Below are 16818 nucleotides of genomic sequence, written 5' to 3'. Positions count from 1 at the left end.
ATATATATATATATATATATATATATATATATATATATATATATATATATATATCTACATATATATATACGGATACATATATATATATACATATATATATATATATATATATATATATATATATATATATATATACACACACACATACATACATGTCTGTAGACAGCATCCGAAGTGGTCATATCTGAATATAACATGGACCATAGCAATCACACATTCCACCCCCCCAAACAATATGAACATAACATATGAAGAGTATATGCCAATACACTATTACAAATATGTTCTATGGACACAGTCACCAACACAACTGCAATGACTGCAAATATCCATGGCAGAAATACACAGACAGCTTTCATTCTGCAAAACTTTATTACATTCCGATGTATTTGTCAAAAGGATTCAAGGACTAACAGTACCTGCATGCTATACAGGAAGCATTTAACAGTGCCTTAATGAATCAGCCTGCAATTACCATAGTATTAGTCCACTAAGGGAAAGGTGTTCACATAGGGAAAGAACACCCACACACATTTAGATGTTATATAAAAGGGGTTCCTACACACCTGCATGTGCTATGTACACCCATCAACATCTACCCCACAAGCAAAATAATTACATCAATACATACTGTCATACCATAACCAATTATTCAATGACTGTACAACATCTGCTGAAACCTTAACATACCTGGACACAGACACACTAATATGGCCCTATGTGAAATAGTTGCCGTTATACAATTGAATAGCTGCCGATGTAACAGGGTTTTTATGAACTAATCCATTTCAGAGGGGTGAAAGGTTCATACACCAGGATGTTTTACCATTTACTGATTATCAGCACAGTGTGATACATAGTAACACCAAACTAAATATGTCTGGTATGCACACTGTAAACCCCCTAAAATTATATGCAGCCTTGAGCTGGTCAAACAACCTGGCCAGACTGAAACATATGCAGAAGTATTAGGTACAGACAAACCCTGCACAAGTAGCAATGTTCAGAAATATAACAGCAGTACTCACATTTAGACCAAATCCTCTAGTCATTACACACAATATATTACTGTTTGTCTCCATACAGCTGTTGCAATACATTCCAAACAACACTTCCACTCTGTCTTCCTCACAAGTAAGGCAAAGGGACAATGCCCAAGTGGAGTACTCAATTATACTCCATTGTTGCCATGGTATTGGCTAAGGTAGTAGCAGCACAGCTGATGTACATGTAATTAGCTACTTAGGAACAACAATTGGTCATCGTGATAGCACATGTTACTGATCTGTAACTATAAAAGGTTGCCTTGTTACACATTCAAACCATCTGTATCTACCTGTAGGACAGTACAAAACACTGAAAGATGAACCAAAAATGAGTATTATACTAGTCAATAACACCTCCGATTACTAAGAAGGTATGTATAACATGTAGTATGTCTGTGTATGTAGTACCTGTACTGTAAGAATTACAGTGTAATCATTGCATAAAGTGGAAATAGCTATCTTGTAGCAATGTATTGCTGAGAAATAGTACTGCTTGTAGTATTCAAAGTGTGCACTGCTGTAGGTCACATGGCAAACTCCGCATACGCCACAAGGGATGATATGTGCTTGGAACCTACCAATTCGCATCCAGCCACTGTCAGTGTCAGGACTGGTCCAACAAGTATGTGCTATAACAGGGGACAGTATATGTCGATATATTGTAACAGTCGACATATGTATGGGTGTATAAGTAAGATGAACATGTTAAAGGTGGGCTTACTGTGCAAATATGGTGTGCATTGTGGGATATTGTGCCAATAACTGTGTAATGTACAGTATTCTAGGCAGATTTGTATTCTATTCTACATAGCAGTTCTGTTATGTTATGCAAACAGTAGTTATGTCTGTTGGCAATTACAATACTCAATAACAGGATACATATCATTTATATTCATCTGACAGTTTAGCAGCATGATAGCAAAGATAATTGGAAGAGCCAGGTAACTATCCATGCACATAACACATGTAATAACCACCTCTCTAGTATTGTTTGCAAGCAATAACAGCTGTGCATGTGTACATGTTATGCAAATGTGCAGTGACCCTTTTTACAGGGCTGGACCTCTCTAGTATCATTTGCAAGCAATAACAGCTGTGCATGTGTACATGTTATGCAAATGTGTAGTGACCCTTGTTACAGGGCTGGACCTCTCTAGTATAGTTTGCAAGCAATAACAGCTGTGCATGTGTACATGTTATGCAAATGTGTAGTGACCCTTGTTACAGTGCTGGGCCAAATTGCTATGTGCACACCTACATAGATTGGATATTGGGAGTACAGACACATTGGTTGAACTACCAGGTTTGTGCAGCCCAACTTCTCATTGCCAACCTAACAGCCGCTTGCACATACTGTATGTAAGGTAGTGCATAGCACTGGTAATGAAACAGGTTGCATATAATCTTTAACTCCAGTGTGACATCTGCAGTAGGAGTGTAAGATGTAGGAGACAGCTGCCCATGTGTAACAGCCGCTTCATAGGTGATGGCTTACACTATCTGATTATATCCTGATCATGTTGATAGTGGCATCAGAGTCTATTGATACATGACTTTGTTTGGAGAGTGGGTGTCTTTGCCCAGCAGAGCTTATGGTCCTGGTGGATATGTGAGCATATACCTAGAGAAGGAAACAGACCTGTAGACACTTGCATCATCTGTAATCAACTAACAGGATGTGATGTGCTCCTCAGAGGAGGATTGCTGCTAAAGGTAGCTACAATGTTTCAGAAATAGCCAGTGTTGTCACATCCATAACACAAATATTTACATGTGAGCATCACTGTCTAAAACATCTTCATAAGCAATACGTAAACTAAATACAGTACTTGGTACTTGTAGTACTGAATGCTCATACAGGCATGTCCACTAGTCAGCTACTGGTGTTTACTAATGTCAGATTTGTGTATGTGGCCATCCTGGGGAAATGTAATCTCTATGCCATGTACACTGCCAAACCCACCTAAAACCACGCCCCGCACATTGTTTGGGATGCTGCTACAGAGGTAAGCTGGAAGGCAGCCCAGTCTACAGCCATGACTGGACTGGACAGTCATGAGGTGTAGGTTAACACATGCAGCTCATCAACACAACCAACACATACCCTTACCAGGACACAGTAAGGACACCCACACACACTACCAGAAATCACACACATTCACAGATGTGTCTAAGTATCTGGCCAAACAAGTGACCCCCCCAAGCAGGAAGAGACAAACACCGAAATATACAAACTGTATGACATGGTTTGCATAATTGTGCCACACCTCAGAACACGTGACTGGAAACATGCTCAACAGTACTCATTTGTGAATGCAAACTCTTGCAATATGTTACGCACCAACCTATACGAGAGCATACATACTGTCAGCTGCCTGTCTGCCATGATTAGCCACATACTCATACACTCAGACCACCTTTTGAACTATACACATGGCTCTGGCATATTCCATGTTGTTGTGCAGGACCTGTGATGCAGTAGCCTGGACTGCATGGAAACACATGTAGGAACTGTCAAGTCTTGTAGCCCATGTAGGTATGTCCCAAGGCCTGGGTAGCATTTTGCCATTGGCCAGAATGATACTGCAGTACAGGGACAAAAGGATTGTATTCCACAATTGTCTAGTGTAGTGGTGCAAGTCAAAGGGTATCTAGTATCTAAAAACAAAACAAACGTAAAACAGCGACCACCAGGAGTAAAATCCAATCTTTACTAACAAGTATCCAAAGCGCTTTTCGACAAGCCCAGTGCTTGCCTTCTTCAAAGGAAATGACACAACAGATTTCAACCACATTGATATAGTACAACAATTATTCAATCAATTAAATTAATTAATTAAAGAATTAAAGAATTAAAGAACAGCCTGCATCAGTCAACATCAAGTGAAAATTAAAAACAGTGCTGTGAATTGTATATTTAAAACACTAAATAACGTAAAATCCTAAATTTAATATATAACTAAATATTAACTTAATTAACTCATGTAAATACAAAGAATATTAACAATAAATACATATGTAATTATAGTGTCATCTTGTGAGGTTTTTTAATTTCAAAATGCTAGCGATTGAACAGGTATCATTTAATCCAGGATACATATAAGCATACAATCTCACCTGCCAAATTAGCTCTGCTTCTTCTAATTTTAAAGGTCTAGGTCCTCCTCTCTGATCTATAGGTATATGGTCTATTGCCATGAATTTAAAGCTATGGTTAGGGTAAACACTGATATGCTTGGCTAAGGCATTCTCCATTTTCAATTTTTTAATAGCATATGTGTGTTCGTATATGCGATCCCTCAGCCTTCTCACAGTTTTTCCTATATAGAAGGCTGGACATAATTTACATCTAGCCAAATATCTATATTATCTATAAATATCAGGTATCTAGTATCTGTCATCCTGGGATAACATGGTTGATAGACCATGCTGCTTTGCCAGACAGGGCCTGCACCTGTCACTCCTGGGAATCTGGATACTGCCTAGGGCTCATGCTTCCCCATAGTGCCTTCATCATGCACGGTTCAAGTGAAGGTCCACTGCTGTTACAGGGACAGCCAAGCAATAACCTGCGGGTCTCACTACACAATGATACATGTCAGAAACACTATACGGACACACATATGTCAATCCCTAACATGGAGAACATATCTGCAGTGGCTGTGACATGTTTCAATGCTCTAGAGAGCACACTTGCATGACCATGTTATAACACATACCTCACCTCTTGCCCATTATCCTTTATTGGAATACATGTGCTGCAGGTGTGTCCATATTCCTGAAGGATATGTACACCCCCACATTAGTTGCACTTGCATAACTTCAGATGCATTATGCTGAGCAACTACCTTTGTGCCAAACTGGAATTCAAAATGCACCTTGAGACAGATCACCAACCAGGCCACAGACTTCCCAACTGTCATAATGTGCTGTAATGGGGAAGATTAGGTCTGAGACAGAACCATAATAATGGCTACTCTCACCTATTCCATTATGAACTGGGAAGACTCCTCATGTACCAACACCTGCACTCAATGCATGCTAGATTCCATCGACCCCACTGACCTGGATCACAGTAGTCACACAAACAAGGCTAACAGTATGCTACACATAGTTAGTCTCCAATGCTAATGTTATGTTTCCTAAGAGCAGAGTGGTGACTGTCATGGCACCCATGCAGATGGACAATGCATGTGCAAATGCTGAATCCTACACAAATGAACCTTAAGCAGTCACATATGTGCTGTGATTGTGCCATTGAAACAGAACCAGGATTCAACCCAACACAAATAAGAAGGCAAACTGGTGTTACCATGCTTTAAACTGTAACACAGAAGGTAGTAACTGTTGCAAAAGTGAACACACATGAGTGTAGGTGATCCCTGATCAGCCTCAGTAAGATGCAGATACACCATATAAAACCACACAAAGCTACTGTGAAACTAATCAGTCACATATTATGAGTCCAAGCACAGAGCATTCTATAGCTGTGTCATTAATCGTAATGGCAACAACAAGACCTGCCGTGCTGTACAGCACTATGGCATGGGAAGTACTGCACCTACAGTAATAGCACCCGTTCATCCAGATAGGGTCTTGGAGAACCTAAATCCACTCCCCCCCCCAACAGGTACACTTAGTAATATATCCAAGTACACTTCAGGGCCCCTATACTAACAACTATGCAGCTACAAGCTGCATTCTATAAAGCCATACCTACAGCTTTCATGGGCCCTGTCAACATCTCAGGGTGTATCCTACACAAATGTAAAAACATTCAGCTATCCACATACACATCATGTTCAATCATAGCTCCATGTCAGGCTATGTACACACCGAATGGTGCATAGCAACAGTTATCACACCCCACAAAGGTGGAGACACCATTGATAATGGGACATAGTGCACAACTAGCCTGCTGAGTCTGATCTGTATGGCCATGAACTGTGATCAATGTACTTGATGTACTCGGTACAGATGTAGATGACAGTAGGGTTAATTCACACTGCATATCATGACCATACCAGGTCGTAAGACACCATCACCCATACTGTGTTCCAGCTACATTCAGTAAACTAGGTGTATATTCCTATGTCACAGGAGTGGTTGGCAACTGGACTGATGGCAGAACCAACACTACAGAAGGTGTCTGACTAATACACGCACATCAAAGCAGTGCCAGCCACAGTAATACAGGGGTAATTCCTGGTACTCCCCCTCTTTGTTATCTATACCACACAGACTAACACAGAAGGCATCAGCCTGTTGATGTTTGCAAATGACTATGAACTAGGAGCAATAGTCAACTCAATGTGTGCTGCGTTCAACATACAGAAGGGCCTTAGTGTGTCAGATGTGTGGTGTTTGATGTATGGCCACAATCTGACAGCTACGTATTGCATTGTCATCCCCTATGTTACAAGCCCAGTACCCATTACCACCTAGGCAGCGGTCAACATAATGGCAACTATGTGTATGGGATGCAGCTGGACAATACTTTCCTTTGATAGTTACTTCATCACACCAGACAGGTAGTCGTATGTGGCACCCCTAATCATGACAGGGTGCCATCCAGGAATATAGAGATAATTGCTCAGCCATACTCAACACCCATGTGACCCCATAATAGATCACATATTTCCTTTAAGGGTTATTGCCCATGTGTAGATGGCCTACACTGCCCTTCCCAATCCCTAGTGCACTATGTGGCATGCAGCCTACCCTGAATAAAGCCATGTCCAACCCAGAGGTGTTGGACATGCTACACTTAACACATCCTAATTCCAAATAAACACATACGTCATGGACATCCACATTTCTAATACAAGGATCACAACATGCCTGACAGATCTCTGTCCCATACACTTAACATACTCTTGCCATACTATGCATCCCTGTCCAGCGAAGCTGCACATCGCCCCTCTCTGTGACATGGTGTGATGACCCCATGCCAAATATATCAGTAACCCTGTGGATCAGTTCTGTGGCACTGCTTGAACTGGCCACTGAAATGTACCTGTCTGTTGCCTACAGCTAGGTAACCTGTCTGCCTAGGGTCATAAATGGCCCAGGGCATATAGCCACTATGACCATACATGCTATAGTTGATATCCAACCCTGCATATATATCCAACATCAGGCTAGCTATTGTCCCATGTGTTACACATGTGCAACACAGCCAATACATGGCAGGATGCTACACAGCTGTACAGTGCCATGTAGATGTATAGGGCAAAACACATACATGCTTGGACTTCTGCAGGGACAGAGGTCATGTCCCTAATGGTTATGTATGACTATATATGTGACATATACACAACATTAAGGTTGATTGCATTAATGTGAACACATCCAGGCATGTGCTGATAGGTAAAGACACCAGTACAGGCAAACAGACATGCCCATGTCAAGACAACATCCACATGGTGTATGAGCAATGCCATCACATGACACACACACATATATGGCAATAACATCACATCACCAGTAAGTGTCAAATGTGTGTGACTTATACATGTCAGTGGTGTTAGTGTCATGTAGATTTGCAAAGACGTATTTGTAATCTTAATAAATCTGATACACATGTATGTTCAGCTGTACTGCTGTACTTCTCTGTGAGTTGCTGTGACCTGTCTCCATCATTATGTCTTCCAGGTATGCCACATAGCAGACTGCCAGAGTACAGCCACTTGGAGGATGAGGTTCTCGTCCCATACCTCCTCGACAACCACACAATGCTCTTCAGCTATGTGCCACAGGATGCACAGCAGCGAGATGCCCTGTGGCATGAATTCTGCAGGAGGGTAAATAATGTTGGCAGTCATAATCGCACCTATCAGCAGGTGTGCCAAACTGCACTAACCTCATAAGATGGGTAAAACAGCATACTAATGCACTCACCAGGGAACGAGGTGCAACAGGTGGGGGGGGGCACTCACCCAGCCCCCACTCACATGTACCGAGGAGCTACTGGCCAACCTGGGGACACCTGCAGACCTCCATCCACAAGCTTAAGCTGGTATTGCGGAGGTGGGTGTCTCTCAACCACCGAGCCTGGAGTTGCCTGGTAAGTCACTACTGTACATAACACACAACTATATTTCACATAGTTACATGTGTTACTGTACAATATGTAATGTAACATCATATGCAAGGCATGTATGCACACATGCCAAATACTATAGTCTGCTACTCTATGCATGAACAGATGTGCATACTCCATAGTATAGTATATTGTACTGGCTTATGTGCTAACATGGACATTGCACCCTGTAGCTATCACACAGGTGTGGATAATGATCTTACTGCTGTGACACTCCTGTTTAGGTACCTCTGGCATTTTGCTGCAACAGCAGCCTGTGTCAGGTGATATTTTTATTATTTACCAGGCTTGATAATGCACAGAACATATTAATTGCATGCTATCTGCCATAACACACGTACATATAATGTATGGTGCTCCTGTTAATGGACACTGGTCAGACCTGCAATGCATCACAGTGTTTACCTAGTTGAAACAATTGAAGACTATATGATACACCTACACTAAACCTTCCAAACTGTCATTGGCAGATGTGTTGACAACAGTGAATACAATGGTGGAGGTGTGTTCCACTGTAGGGACAAGTACTACATATCAGCATTGCACATGATGGTAATACAAACAGTACTGTACAGAGAGCATATGTGTGCACACACTCTAAATGTGTTGGAGCTGGAGTATGACCAGCCCACAGGATACACCCTTGTGGAGTATAACCTTGCTATGAATGTCCCAGAAGGTCATGTGCTATCTGACATGTCCATGACATGTAGTGGGCTGACTGCAACACTGCTCAACTATCCTGCAAAACATGTCTCGCATCCCACACATACCACCCTTTGTCTGCATAACCCTGTCCTCAGTGGAGCATATGATATCTATGGGTGTATGTCATATGGGATAACACTGACATGTGAAATAAGATGGCCATCACAACCATTGGACAGAAGATGTGTACACATGACCATGGAGGATGGCCAGAGACATGAAGCAACACACACAGTAGAAATGATGTACATGTGTGTACACCCTGTTGTACATTGGCTTGACACAATACAACTATGGCCTAGGTGATACTGCAGATGTGAAACACTAAACATCATACAGGCCTGTGCACAGCTTGTGTAGGCATAACATGAAACAACCACATAACATGTCTTGAACATCTTGAGTGTGTCACGACATGGAAGCATTCACCTATACAGTATCCAAATACATACATGTTTTGCACAACATACACATACAACCACATCAAGCCACAGATACAGTACATCCATCTTGCTGGTGTCAGACATCACTGCCATTCCTGCTCCTCATGTGTGTGAGGTACACAGATGGCATGTGGGACATAGAGTACTGCTAAGTTAGCCATGTGTGGGCATAGCTGCCAGGCATCAGTAATATGGTTGCAGATGTGCAGGGGTGTCATCTGTATACCCTTCTGTGACCTGTGTCACACATTCCACATTAGGGTTTATTATGTATACACCTCAGCGATGTGGTCACATTCCACATTAGATATGTATTGTATGTGAACATAGTCATGGCTATGAACTGTGTCAAGTAGCTTACACTGTATGGCAATTGTGAAACCACATGATGCCCTGCAATGGCTATGCACATCAGCTCAATGTGCAGTATCTCCCTGCATATTTGTAGGGTGGACAGACAAAATTACATCAGCTAAGGCCCATGTTACTATAACACATCCCTGCATTGGGACACCATTACTGTACTGTAGATTGGAAAGGACACCACTGTGTTACATGTGTATGCATGTCATTCAACACGTCAGCAGAAGACATGTCATACTACATGTAATTGGCAAAGTCATACACCACACAGCAAGCCGGTGTACTGTAAACCTGTGCTGGTCTGTGGCACCATTGAAAAGTAAGGACAGCCATGTCAAACATGTGTACAGCCACATACACAATGTCTAGACTCAGCTTAGGGGTAGGTGGAATAATGTTGAACAGACATGCACTGCTTTGGAGGAGATATGCAAGCTAGGGCTCAGGCAAACATAGTATGCATTTGACATACCCTACTGCTCATGTCCTCACACATAGGGGCAGTGGCCAACACAAAGCATCAGTGGCAGATGTACAAAGGTCAGCGATGTTCTGTTAACATGTGGTGTATGTTGTACACACCAAGACAGTGTGGTGCAATGGTGCAAAGTGCATGCATTGTGTTGCAGGTATGGGGCATAGGCTACTAACACAAATGGTGCAATACAGGTACGTATGCTAACCACTACTATAATTGTGTAAGGTGCATGCAGTCTGCTATAACACATGCATGCTGTTGTGTGCAACTCAGGGATGTATGGTAACTACCACTATACTTGTCTAAGCTGAAACTATAATTGTCTAAGCTGAATGCCATCTGCCATATCACCTGCATGAAGCTTGTGTATCTGTGTGTCTGTGTGTCTCTGTGTCTCTGCGTGTCTCTGTCTGTCTCTGTCTGTGTCTGTCTGTCTCTGTCTGTGTCTGTCTTTGTCTGTCTGGTATAACTTGTAATGTACAGTTCTTGTCTTCCCCTCACAGGTGTTGATGTAGGTGTGCTGCCCTCCTGCTGTCCACCCGATGTTAGTGTTCCCACAGAATCTAGCAGTGATGATGATAGTATGATTGAGGCACAGGCAGGGTTGTCAGGGGCTGAATCTGTGCCATTGTTTGCCATTCCACCTGTCTCCCCCTTATCCTCGCACACAGTTCCCCTGTCTACACATACCCCATCACCACTGGCCATAGAGGAAGGACAGTTGATGGGTGGTAGCATGGAACAGGGAAGTGTGGAGACTATGGAAGGTGTGCCTGCACAACATGATCCCAATCAACAGACTGGTGATGTCCCACACAAGCATGTGCCCAGCGCTGCTCGTAGGAGGACCACTGGCCAACATGCCCCTGTGAGGCAAAGCACATCAGCTGGAGTCACCAGAAGCATGTTTCGGGCTGTAATGGAGGCACAGGCACATGCTGAATGGCACAACAGTGAAGGTCTGAGGCTTCAAAGGGCTGCTGTCCATTCATTAACTGACAACATCCAGGCAATTGTAAATGCTCACAATCATCTTGCAGATGTTTTGGATAGATGATTGGGTGACATGGTGGGAGTCCTTGACCATGGCATGTCAATCCTCGAGCATGGAATGTCTGTACTGGAACATCTGATGGGAATGAGGCATCGGACATGTGGATGTAGGTCAGCTACATCACCTGTTGAAGATCTACGTGAACATGCTACTGCACATGCCCGCTCCCATAGTGGTGGTAGCAGCAGCAGTGCAGCTGGTGCTATGCAGTCCGCACCAGGACACAGCAGGCCACATGCACGTGGTCCTGGATGGTCCCAACAGGGACACGATTCCAGCAGACATGTGTCATCAGACAGTACCCAGTCTGGACCTCTGCCTGGTAGTGCCTGTGCAACCATTGGCAGGCACAGGTCACGTAACCATGGCCGGACACTGTGAACTGTGAAACCTGCCTTGTACAGTCTGCAGCTGTCAATAATACCCCTGTGTAGGCCAGCCACATGCCAGACCTGTGTGCATGCATACACACACACTGGAAACAAATGTAGGGCACCTCAACACACACACATGCATAACATCCACACACGCCCAATGATATCACAGGCCCTAACACACACACATGATGTCATCCAATGACGCAGCCTAGGCCTCTGGCAAACATTATCACCCTGTGCATATGATGATGCCTGTTCTGTATCCCTGTCATCCACACCATAGGTGCAGGGACATGTTCATATAGTCTAATGCACAGGGTGAACATACTAGGTAGACAGTTGTAGATTAATATTGTTGAGTAGTGTTAACAGGCACAATACATACCATGTATTACAGTTTTAGAGTGCACTTTGTACATTTGACAGTATGTATCATGTGTAACAACACTAACAGCATGTTGATCTTGATGTTCTGCCTTCCTCTTTCAGGTGTAGTTGCATGTGCCGGGGGATGTCAGTGTTTGCGGTTAGTGTCCCATATGTACATGTTGACTACCCACAGGCCAGTATGACAATACCTGCATGCACTTTGTAGCTTCCACATCACAGTTATATTCTCCCATGTTTCAATTATGTTTACTGTTCTAATGATCCAAGAGCATGATAGCTGTGTAGTAAGCTACTGTGTTCAGAGTCGTCACATCCATAGTGGGTGACAGCACAGGTGTAGTTACCTGGAGCACGGAGGAGGTAAAAGAGTAGTATGCTGGATGACAAGGGTAAAGGCCAGTGGAAATAGTGGCTTCTCATTGGGAAGCATTAATACCCACTGTCATGACATCATGCAAGCACAAACACACCCACACACTCAGGTATTCACAGACACAGTAACACACACTCTGACACACACACACACACACACACACACACACACACACACAGTTGCCAGTGTTCGGATAAGAACCCCTCCCTATGTGCATATCATCATTATAGTACTACGGGATTACAAGACATGCCACAGAGATTACATTTGTATAGGTAGTTGGAATGGCCTAAGATCAAGGACATTGACAGGGATACTACAATGCAGTGAGTGTATGTGGGGAGGGCGATCAGTCAGTAGGCTATGTAATAATAGGTCACACCCCAGGGTGTACATGTTAACAGGCGGTTAGAATGCCCATCTACGATTGATGATATCAACAGGGATGCTAGATTGCATTGAGTGGATGGGGGGAGGGGCATTAACATTTCACTATGGTAAAATACAGCCTCACTCCAGGGACGAGACAGCCATACACACAGACAGCCACACACATACACACACACACACACACACACACACACACACACACACACACACACACACACACACACACACACACACACACACACACACACACACACACACTGTGGCATTCACAAAGATATACACCTATATCACACACATAAAGACACTTTACATGTGTGAGGTTCAACCACCTGCCTATGCCTTTCTTTCTACACTTCACTCTGTACTGGTGTCAACAACAGTGTTCAGGAGAGTGATAACATGTGGGATGTATTCCCAACCATATGTGACATATATGGACACACCCACCCACGCATGCCAGTACTGTGAATCAAACACCTGCCTATCTCATGATAGGTATTACAGAAGTACAGCACTATTGTATCTGGTATAAAGCTTACTGACTCTTTCCTTTGCCAACTGTGCTGATATATGCACAATATATGCACAGGGAAGGTATTACTGTTACAGGTGTCATAAGGTTTGCCTTCAGTGTCACCCTTACAGCATTCTACATTGTCTGTCTTCCACTTCAATTAACAAAACCTGACCTTAGCAGTTACACAGGTTATTGTAGGACTGGTTGTAACACACCAGTGAGCTGTCTTCAGTAATCATTCATCTGCAAAGAAGCCCCATCACTTAGTAGTCATGTCCAAACAACTGTCCATACCTTATGTATGGCTTACTGTACTTAGAGCATATCACCATATACAGTTGGAAATGTTGAGGCTGTATTGCAACAGCATGATGCACTAAGACAACAGTCACCTTCAGACATCAGACACTGCACACACATGGAATCTACACAAACATCAATACATGTACACATATGCGGTCTACATCAGTAAGTGCACTAGCAGGTCAAGAGGATACATTCCACACCTTCCCCACGCCATGTGTGAAACATAGCCGAGCATTACACCATAATGGATGTTGTATTCATGTACTGGTAGGACACCACCACCTTCACCGAGTAGCCAAGTGTACATATATGACAACAGCACATATCAGCGAGACACACACACAGCATTATTCCATGTCATACTCCTACAAACTGTTACTTGACAGTGCCATGGTGAAGCCAGGGCACTGTAATGGTCAACAGTGAGCACATCATATTTGCCACACACACCTCATGTTTACTGGAAGAGTGCCAGCAATGTGCTCTGTTAGAGCTAGGCAGTACACTCATTCAAGCATGTGCGAGGTCTGCGGCTTATAAACATCTCACCCCAGCATGTACTGTCTATTGTGGTACTAAGGCTAATGTCCAGGCAGCACACAGCATGCATGGCTTGCAATTGTTGACATGGGGTATATGTAGGAGCTGTGGCCACACATAGCTGTACATGTCATGAACATATCACATGTGACTACTCAGGAACATACAGAGCACAGCTGAATTTCCCTGAGTCTGTCAATACAGGCCTTGTGTAGGTCCTATGATCCTGTTATTTGGGTATGTTTGTAGGCATTGCAGTAGGTGGATATGTCTAAAGACATACATGCCCCATGGGGTATTGTATGATATGATAGGTGTCATGGATGACCAGTAGAGAGGGAATATTACCTCTGTTAACATAGATCTAAAACCTTATGCACTGTTAGCATGTTATCTGCCATGTGCATGTGTGTAATCACTGTAGCCACCTGTATGTAGAAAGGATAACGAAAGCTATGGTAATGTCATTTATGTTTTATGAGTGTGGGATGTACATATCCATGGCAGGTACAGTTAGGTCATATCCAACCATGAGGGTGTTGTTTACTGGTGTACAGCAACAGTCGACCGTGTTAATGCTGACAACATCTGAGGGACCCTGGTATGTGTACTACTGAACTGGTTACAAACAGTGGCATTATTGCATTGCATAACACATTATGCAGCTGTGTCTGTACATGGGTACTTTGCACAGTTGATGTAGGCCTAGGTACAATCCACCAATGGAAGGTTATCTGGTGGTCAACCATACTATGTCATACCACTTATGGATGTGTGTTGGTAGTCTACAAGGTGGTGGATGTGTATGAGGATACAACCTAGAATGTAGCATTTGCCACTGTCACCTGTACCTGACTCATCTGTGATGCGTTATGTTGGAGTAGTGGTCTTTACATGCGAGTAGCCTTTATGAATATGTGTACACCACCACCTGGAATGGTCTATACCACTGTTATGGCCCACATGTCTGGATCTGAGTGATATGGTGGTAGTACAATTGTGCACTACAGAGCCTTCAGCCAGGTGTTCCTCACTGCACAGATGTCAGTATTCCTCATTGTAGGTTCTACATTGAGAAAATGGATTATTAAAGCCACACATCTAGCACTGGTTAGCATAAGCATCCAATGCAATTGTCTTGTAGGTGTCCGGGTGTTACTTCTGGGTGTAGGACATTTGCCTTGGTATGCGGCTATATGGGTAAATGCAACCTAGGTATTATCCACACACACATGAAACATGGATGCATGTGCTCTGTGTTGAAGGCTCATTGTTCGGTCATGACAGCCCTGAATGACAGATACTGGACAAGCTCATAATAAGAGCAGGACATTGGTTCATTGTTTTGGTCTAGCAGTTGCCACTCTTACCATGACATCACTGCGAGTGCCATTAATGTGCTTGTAGCAAATGCCTCATGTAAGGTGACGGACAGCAGCAGAACATGTGTATATGACCAATGTGAGATATACATAGGGTAGCAGTCCAGCTAATAATGACAACTATTAACACAGCTGGAAGAGGTCATCTTGGCACCTGCACCTCAGTACCATTACACAAGGTGGCTCACACATTAGCCTTACACATGCCACTTTTCCACGTATAATGCCACTGTCCACAACCTGCTATCAATGTATGCCTTTCAGGACAGTAAGGTGTGTGACACATGCTGTAGGTAGCATCTGCCTGTGCGACCCAGGTAACCTATTGTCTGTAACGTCAACGCATGCATGAATGTGTATACTTAACATATATATGTCAGTACTTCATGTACATGTATGCATGTGTATCACACAGCACAGACACAGATATATCATTTACGGGCCACATACAGGTATCAGGTAGCAAACCAGTAGTATGTGCATATATACTGACAGGTAAGATGTACCTAACTGTAAACCTGTGTGTTTACAATAGGAGTCCATTACAACATGTTCTGTACTGTAAGTGTATGAGCATACACACTGTGTCCTTCAGTGGTTAGAATCGGAGTGCATCCCAAACAGCCCTGTGCTACTAGGTGTATGAGCGTACTCACTGCCACCTTATGTAATTGAGTCAGTGCATCCAACAAGCCCTTTGTTACTCAGTGTATGAGCATGCCCAGTATAACCTTGTGTAGTTGTAGTCATAGTGCATCCCAAATGGCCCTGTGCTACCAAGTGTATGAGCATGCCCACTGTAACCCTGTATAGTGATAGTAGTTGCCCATTCCACAGATGACCATACTCCAGTTCAGGTTCCTGTTGTGCTACAACTATACCTCTCAGGCCTACCTACAGATGATGTGTCTTGTTTGTGCATACAGGTTGTAATGGACACCTACTTTAAACACACAGGTTTACAGCTATGTACTTCATGACTGTCAGTCTCCCTGTTGTTGTCCTCAGTCTTAGAAGGGCAGTCTGACTGCATTGGAATGCATAATCTCTGAGGCGTGTCTCGTAACTGTGTAGTACTATAATAGTGATCCGTACATAGGCAGGAGTTCTGATCCCACCACTGGCAACTGTGTGTGTGTGTTTGTGTGGGTGACAGCAAATGCCTGTGTGTGTGTGTCAGCAAGTGGTTGTGTGTGTGTATTTGTGTCTGCATCCTGTCATGATAGTGGGTTTTGCTGCATTCCAAAGAGATACCTTCTTTTGCATAGGTCTTTATCCTTGTCAACTGCTAAACGTCTCTCTTCCCCCCTCCCCACTGCAAGTAATTGGTCCTATGATGTCACTCAGCT

This window comes from Protopterus annectens, chromosome 5.part0, assembly GCF_019279795.1.
Source record: "Protopterus annectens isolate FY-2018-M chromosome 5.part0, PAN1.0, whole genome shotgun sequence".
In the NCBI taxonomy this organism is placed as follows: domain Eukaryota; kingdom Metazoa; phylum Chordata; order Ceratodontiformes; family Protopteridae; genus Protopterus; species Protopterus annectens.
The sequence above is the reverse complement of the archived record's forward strand: the minus strand, read 5'-3'. Positions refer to the sequence as shown.